The following is a 7,436-nucleotide window of genomic DNA, read 5'->3' on the forward strand; positions in this document are numbered from 1 at the left end:
AATAGGGTAAATTACAAAATTAGGTCAAATGGGAAGCCCATTTACATATTTAACCCATTTACTCAACCTACTACATATCTAGACTGTTTTGGTGTGACTTTCCCATAATACCCTCAATCTTTCATCTTCCTCTTCCTTACGGTTTCCTCTTCACCCAAAATGGCTCATCCTCCTTCCACATGGATCTAACCTACAAAATACGTTGTTGTTTGACGGCGTTCTCCAGCAACTCCTACTCCGGTGAGAGAAAAGGGAAGCGAACGGCGGTAGAGGAAAAACGAGAGGCGATTTTAGGGCGAACGACGGTGAGAGAAGGTGAACGACGGTAGAAGAAGGTGAACAGTGAGAGCAAAGAAGAGGAAGAATGCGAACAGACGGTAGAAGAAGGTGAACAATGAGAGAAAAGACGAGGAAGAAGGCGAACAACAGAGAAAAGGGAAGAAAGATGGCGATTTTAGAGCGAACGGCAACCTCGTTCCGTGAGGCGGAAGATTGGAAAACGCAGAGAAAATGCCTAATTCTATAAATCTCACTGAATTATTGTTGGTGTATTCATCTATGTTCTGATTCTTTTGTTAAATAATGTTAGAATCCATTGTTGTTTGCCATTTTTTGTTATATACCACTTAACGAATTTTGTTAAAAACACAGCCAAACTTCGCATATGCTAACTAAAATCATCAACTAAACCAAACATTCGCTTCGCAGGCTTCGGATATGCTAATTAAAATCATCAACTAAACCAAACATTAGCTTCGCAGGCTTCACATATGCTAACTAAAATTATCAACTAAACCAAACATTAGCTTTGCAGACTTCGCATATGCTAACTAAAATCATCAACTAAACCAAACATTAGCTTCGCAGGCTTCGCTAGATTCGCAGGCTTCGCATATTTAGCTTCGCAAGGTTCGCATATGCTAACCTCTGCGAAGTCAGACGGGAGGAAGACAGCCGCGCGTAAATATTGAGGGTATTATGGGAAAGTCATATAAAATCAGTCTAGATATGTAGTAGGTTGAGTAAATGGGTTAAATATGTAAATGGGCCTCCCATTTGATCCATTTTTGTAATTAACCCTATTTAATATATATAAATTTTAATTATGAAAAAGAAATGTACATTTTCAGGGAAATATCTTCTTTTTTATTGGATTTTTACTCAATTAATCATATGAGTTCAATTATGAGTTTATCGGGTTACCTCTTAAAGTGCAGATTATCGTTGAGATTCCAGTAGAAAAATTTGAACCCCAAATTTATATTACCGATCAAGTTATTCCTACGCCAAAGTTGTACGGAAGAAAGAACCATTGTTTCACAATTTAAATGAAAATTACCCTGGTAGAGAGAGAGAGAGAGGGAGACGCCAAAATAAGAGGGAAACGGAGGCGTCATGGCGAGATAAATTGAAAAAAATGAAAAGCTTGAAAAAAGTGTGAAAAGCGAAATAACGTGAAAATAGAAAAAAAGTGAAAAATGTAAAAAAAAATGTGAAAAATGAAAAAAAAATACATTTTTTCCGTTTCTCGTGTTGTTACCATTTTCACGTTTTTTCACTTTTTCCGTTTCTATTGGTTTTTACGTTTTTATAGTTACGTTTTCATGTTTTTTTTCCATCTTCCCTTATTTCAATTTTTTATGTTTTTTCTCCATTCTTCATCCGCTTTCACTTTTTTCAAGTTTTCCCGATTTTTTTTTGTCGTTTTTCACATTTTTTTATGTTTGTATGTTTTCCCCAATTTTAGTTTATTATAATATATAAAGTTTAGTTGAAAACAAAAATCATAAATAAATATAATATTATATACTTAAAATTAGTGATAAGAAAATATTTACTTATGACATAAACAAACACGGTAAAATAAATTTCCATATCATAACTAAACATTATAAAACTGATATTTCTTTCCTAGACTCTAAAAGCAGTTATCTAAGCTTTTCCAGCTAAATGTAAAATTATTTCCCTTAAAAGTTGGAAAAGCTGCTTTTAGGACAAGCTATAATTTGTAGCTTTTAGATAAAGTAGTTGTCACAACTTATCAAGAAATCTGATATTATATGTTTCTCAAAAAAATAGTCTTAACTTTTAGTATAACATAATATTATATATTTTTATTTATTGACTTTTAGAATTTTTATTGTGTTTTTACCAAACACTCATCAGATTTTCCCCACATCACTTTCCCTCACAGCATGTTATATTGGCTACAACAATACCAAACTGGCTCTAAAAAGAACACTATTATGTTAGTAAAGTTCAAAAAAGTTCAGGGAGCTATTATGTTAGCAAGATGCAAAGTTTTAGGGTTTTTGTTATCGCCATATTATATAGAGCATATGATATAGTTTATTCCCGTTTTATATGCTTTTCTAGCCTTAATTCCCTAGTTTGTAGTGTCTTCTGCCTATTTATCATCTAACGAGTGTTTTAAATTGTTTCAGGAATAAACGCACGAGAAACGGAGCAAAACGGGACAAAAAGGGCAACTGTCAGAAGTGCTCGGCGAGCAGCACACTGAGTGCTCGTGTGCCATCTAATCCTTTGACATGTTCCCGAATATTAAAATTCAGGTGGCGACTCTGATATAAATACTTTAACCCAAAACATGATAAAAAAGGTTAAAATATAAATAAAAGAATACATACACCAGAAGGGACACGCGAAGCGTCATCCTTAAAAACAGTAAGTGACGGTGTTATGTAAAAACGGAATCCCATTTGCCGAAAATCTATCCTCTCTCGCGGGAGTAAAGGGTAATCCGGTTCCGCGGCCGCTCACGGTGGCGACTCTGTTGGGGATAAAGTAAATGACTTAAACAACACTAAGGGTCTGACGATTAATGAATCTAAAATTATCTTTTATTAAAATATGTTTGTTGCATCACTTTATGACACTTGCACCGTTTGCATCATTGCCCTATTAGCCCCGTTTTACTGATGTGTACATTCCTCGTGTTCATGGATGCCTTGGGTATGCATGTTTGTAAAACACTCATAGTTGTACCCCTACAAATCTCTAGAAATCCTAAATGAGGAGATGCTTAGGACAAGTATATCGTGCTATGGGAGCCTATGAAAGTACCCCCGTCCAGGTCAGTCCGAAACTCATATAAGCAGCCCTAGTAATTTTCCCTTAGGATACCAAAACTTGTATTTGGTTACTATGAGAGAACGAGTTTATTTGTCCCCCTGTTGATGGATAAACAAAGCCAAATCCTAGAAAAGATGAACCAATCGGTTTGGAAGAATAAGGTTGGAAGGGAGTGACGTCTAAAAACGCGTTTAATGTCCCGGTTTGCTTTTTACCTTATTTGTATACTTTCTTTCCCAATGTAAATTACCTCTTTTCTACACTTGTAAATAATGTCTACACATGTCAAGCATCACATGAATTTGTCAATTTAGAGTGTCCACACTAACAATTTTCTATGGCAGCCATTCTAGGACATAATCTTAAAATTATGTCATTATGTCCATAATTGAGAATCAAATTTGGTCTTGTTTGGAAGTATCCATCGAGTCTGGAGGCATATCAAATATGCCGTGACATGACAATATCTCTTTACCTAATCATGATTGAGTCAGTTTTTCATTAAAGTCAATTAGGTATACCCTGAATGCCGCGAACGACTTATGATCCTCGACTCAGTTATTCATCAAGTCAATTAGGCATACCCCGAATGTTGCCAACGACTTATAATCCTCGAGTCAGTTTTTAGGATAAGCCTCTGCTCATTTTTAAGCCCTTGAACTTTGGCTGAACTTTGGTTGTTTTAAGGATAAGACTCTGATCATTTATTTTTCCATATTTAGCCATTGATAATTGATTCTATTATAGATAAGGCTCTTATTTAACTTTTTCATTGAGTTTGAACTGCATACATCGTTAGGGCGATTCAGCTTGTTGATATGGACAAATAAAAATCAGAATTTCTTGACTAGAAGAGATAAAAATTAAAAACTACAACGAAATTATAGAAATTAATTTCCAGTATATTCTTTCAAACTTGATTTTTTCCACTCCCATTTTGTGATTTTCAACATTAGAATTGCCAAATCGATCTTCTCATCTTATAAACTCGACAGAAAAGTCAAATAAAGGCCAAATCCATAACAAAATCAATGATTAATGGCTAAATATGGAAAAATAATTGATGAGGACTTGATCCTTAAAACATGTAAAGTTGAACGGCTTATTATATTTTGGGAAAATTATAAAACTATGTCAAATGAGAGGCCCATTTACTCAACCTACTACACATCTAGACTGATTTTGTGTGACTTTCCCATAATACCATCAATATTTACGCGCGTCTGTCTCCCTCATGTCTGACTTCGCAGATTCGATCTTATGCGAAGCCTGCGAAGCTAATGTTTGGGTTTACTTGATGAATTTAATTAGCATATGCGAAACCTGGATGTGTTTTGAAGCTAATTCACGAAGTGGTATATAACAAAAAATGCCAAACAACAACGGATTCTAACATTAAAATCATAACATTATCAAAATTTACAACAAGATTGCCACAATAAACTCCTAACAAATCACTTCATTATACATAGGCTCCTATTCAATACCGATGGATGGATGTTTCTCACGGTACAGAACAAGATTGCCACAATAAACTCCTAATAAATCACTTCATTATACATAGACTCCTATTCACCACCGATGGATGGATGTCTCACGATACATAGGCTCCTATTCACCATAGGGATGGATGTGTCCCATGGTGTAAGCTCTTATTCACGACCGATGGTTGGAAGTCCAGGACTCTTTGAATGGATGTCTCTCAAGACACCCTAACACGCCGGCTTGCACGAATGAATATTATGTATTCAACCACCTTTAGAAAAATTTAATCGTGTTAGTAAAAAAAAAGGAATATTTGGCTTCGCGAAACGATGGTTCGCTAAGTATGCGAACATAAATGTGCAAGGAAGAGGGTGATTTTACTTAGCGAAACAATGATTTCGCGACGTCTGCGAGGAGAAATGTGATGCTCTGACTTCGCGAAACGATGATTTCGCGGAGTCTGTGAGAGAAATTTATCGAATTACCTCGCAAACTTCGCGTAATCATCGTTTCGCGAAGTGAAATCGATAAATTTATCCCCACAGACCTCGCGAAAACCGCATATGCTAAGTGGATTTATGGGGAAAACGCAGAAAAAACAGTATATATTTTACATTTTTCGACGAAACCAATACGATAAACTGGGAAAAACGATGAAAATAACGTAGAATCACCATTTCTTTGAACAAGCAGGAAATGGAAGATGAAGAACCATAGTTTCGTTTTCTAGGATTAGGAAGTTGCAGAATCAAGAGATGAAGAGAGGAAGAAGAGAAATACATTATGATTTGGAGAAATGGTGCAGATTTCGTGCACTTTAAAGAAAGATAGGAAGATCAAAAGTCTTGGAATCATTAATGGAGGAGCTGTCAACCGTTTCGCGCAACCAAGGAGAAGAGGGGAGAGACCGTTCGCATTTGGCGAAGTGGGAAGGTTAGAGGTATTATGAAAAAGTCACACAAAATCAGTCTAAATATGTAGTAGGTTGAGTAAATGAGTTAAATATATAAATGGACTTCCCATTTTCTAGCTTTATAATTTTCCCTTACTAAGCAAAATGGCTTAATTTTCTTCCCTTGAGTAAATCTTGATGGTCCGTTTTTCATTATTGGTTGACTTGATGCTCTCATCTAAAAGTGTTCATTACCTCAGCCTCGTATTATTTTAATAAATTAAAACCAAGAATCTTTGACTTTTTAAAATTAATTAGCAGCCAATTTGGTACATTTTATGATTGACCAACCCATGATTATTACTTGATTCCTTAATTTGTTCGTAAAAGCCTATGTTCTTGTCTTCTTCCCCATGTTCTACATATATATAGCTTCCCATTTTGCAGATAATATTCATCACATTTAAACAGAAATATTACCAAAACATAAGAAAAATGGCAGCATCAAATTCAGTGATTAAGATTGGAGCCATTAGCGGTTCACTTCGAAAAGCTTCATTTAACACTGGCCTTATAAGATCTGGTAAATATAGTTGTTGTTCGTTTTACTTTTTAGCTTTTAGATTCTTAATCTGATTACTCAGTTCGAGACTTGTCCGACATCTTTTAAATGGATTATTTCTCAATTAAAATTGGTTGCATATAATAAGATTCAAACATGACATTACTAGCTTTAGCAACTTGAATGATAATATAAATTTACAATTTTATTTATTTATCAAGAGTATGTAATTAATGTTTATTTTGTTTGATTTATGTAGCAATTGAGGTAAGCAACGAATCGGTGACCGGAATTGAAATTGAGCACATAGACATATCATCTTTGCCTATGCTGAATGCGGATCTTATTGAAAACGGAAACTATCCGCCAGTTGTTCAAGCTTTCCGCCAACAAATCCTCAAATCTAATAGTTTTCTTTTCGCTTCTCCTGAAAACAATTACTCTGTATCTGGTAACTAAGTTAATTTTAATTAAACTATCTTATTAGTTTCTTTATTGATTGATTTTTTTTTATGATTAAGCAATGTCGATATCTAGCACTGGTTTCCAACACTTCGATTAATAAATATATGCATAAAAAATCTAATATTTTGTGTGCGTTTTTTAGCTCCACTGAAAAATGCATTGGATTGGGCGTCTTTGGCTCCAAACTGTTGGGGAGATAAGGCAGCAGCAGTGGTAAGTGCGGGCGGAGGATGGGCGGAGGATTTGGAGGTGGAAGATCACAATACCCTCTTCGACAAATCGGAGTATTTTTGGATCTTCATTTCATCAACAAGCCCGAGTTCTTCTTGAATGTATTCCAACCTTCTTCTAAGTTCGACAATGATGGAAACTTGATTGATGAAGAAACCAAAAAGAGACTCAAAGGAGTTCTTGTTGCCCTGCGTGACTTCACTCTTCGCCTTAAAAATTAGAAGAAAAATCTATTATAAAATTGGAGACATTAATCCAATGTATCAATAAAATTTTGATTTTAATATAAATAATGTAATTTTTTTTTGTTTTTCATTTACTAGATGATCAATCTATAAACTGATTAACGTTGAGTTTTAAGTTCAATTTATAATGTATAAATCTACTATACTCACGTTTTGCTTTGGGAACAAATACCTCAACATATTTAATATATATAAATTTTAATTATGAAAAAGAAATGTACATTTTCAGAGAAATATCTTCTTTTTTATTGGATTTTTACTCAATTAATTGTACGAGTTCAATTATGAGTTTATTGGGTTACCTCTTGAAGTGCATATTATCGTTGAGATTGCAGTAGAAGAATTTGAGCCCCAAACTTGTATTACCGATCAAGTTATTCCTACGTTGTTCGGAAGAAAGAACCATTGTTTCACGATTTAAATGCAAATGACCCTTGTAGAGAGAGAGGGAGACGCCAAAATA

General features: G+C 34.6%; 1 pseudogene; it reads left to right on the forward strand.

The window, feature by feature from the left end:
* Positions 1-5,905: 5,905 nt before the first annotated feature.
* Positions 5,906-7,131, forward strand: LOC136224422 (NADPH:quinone oxidoreductase-like; annotated as a pseudogene).
* The last annotated feature ends 305 nt before the right edge of the window (positions 7,132-7,436 follow it).

Source organism: Euphorbia lathyris, chromosome 3 (assembly GCF_963576675.1).
Source record: "Euphorbia lathyris chromosome 3, ddEupLath1.1, whole genome shotgun sequence".
Lineage (NCBI taxonomy): Eukaryota > Viridiplantae > Streptophyta > Magnoliopsida > Malpighiales > Euphorbiaceae > Euphorbia > Euphorbia lathyris.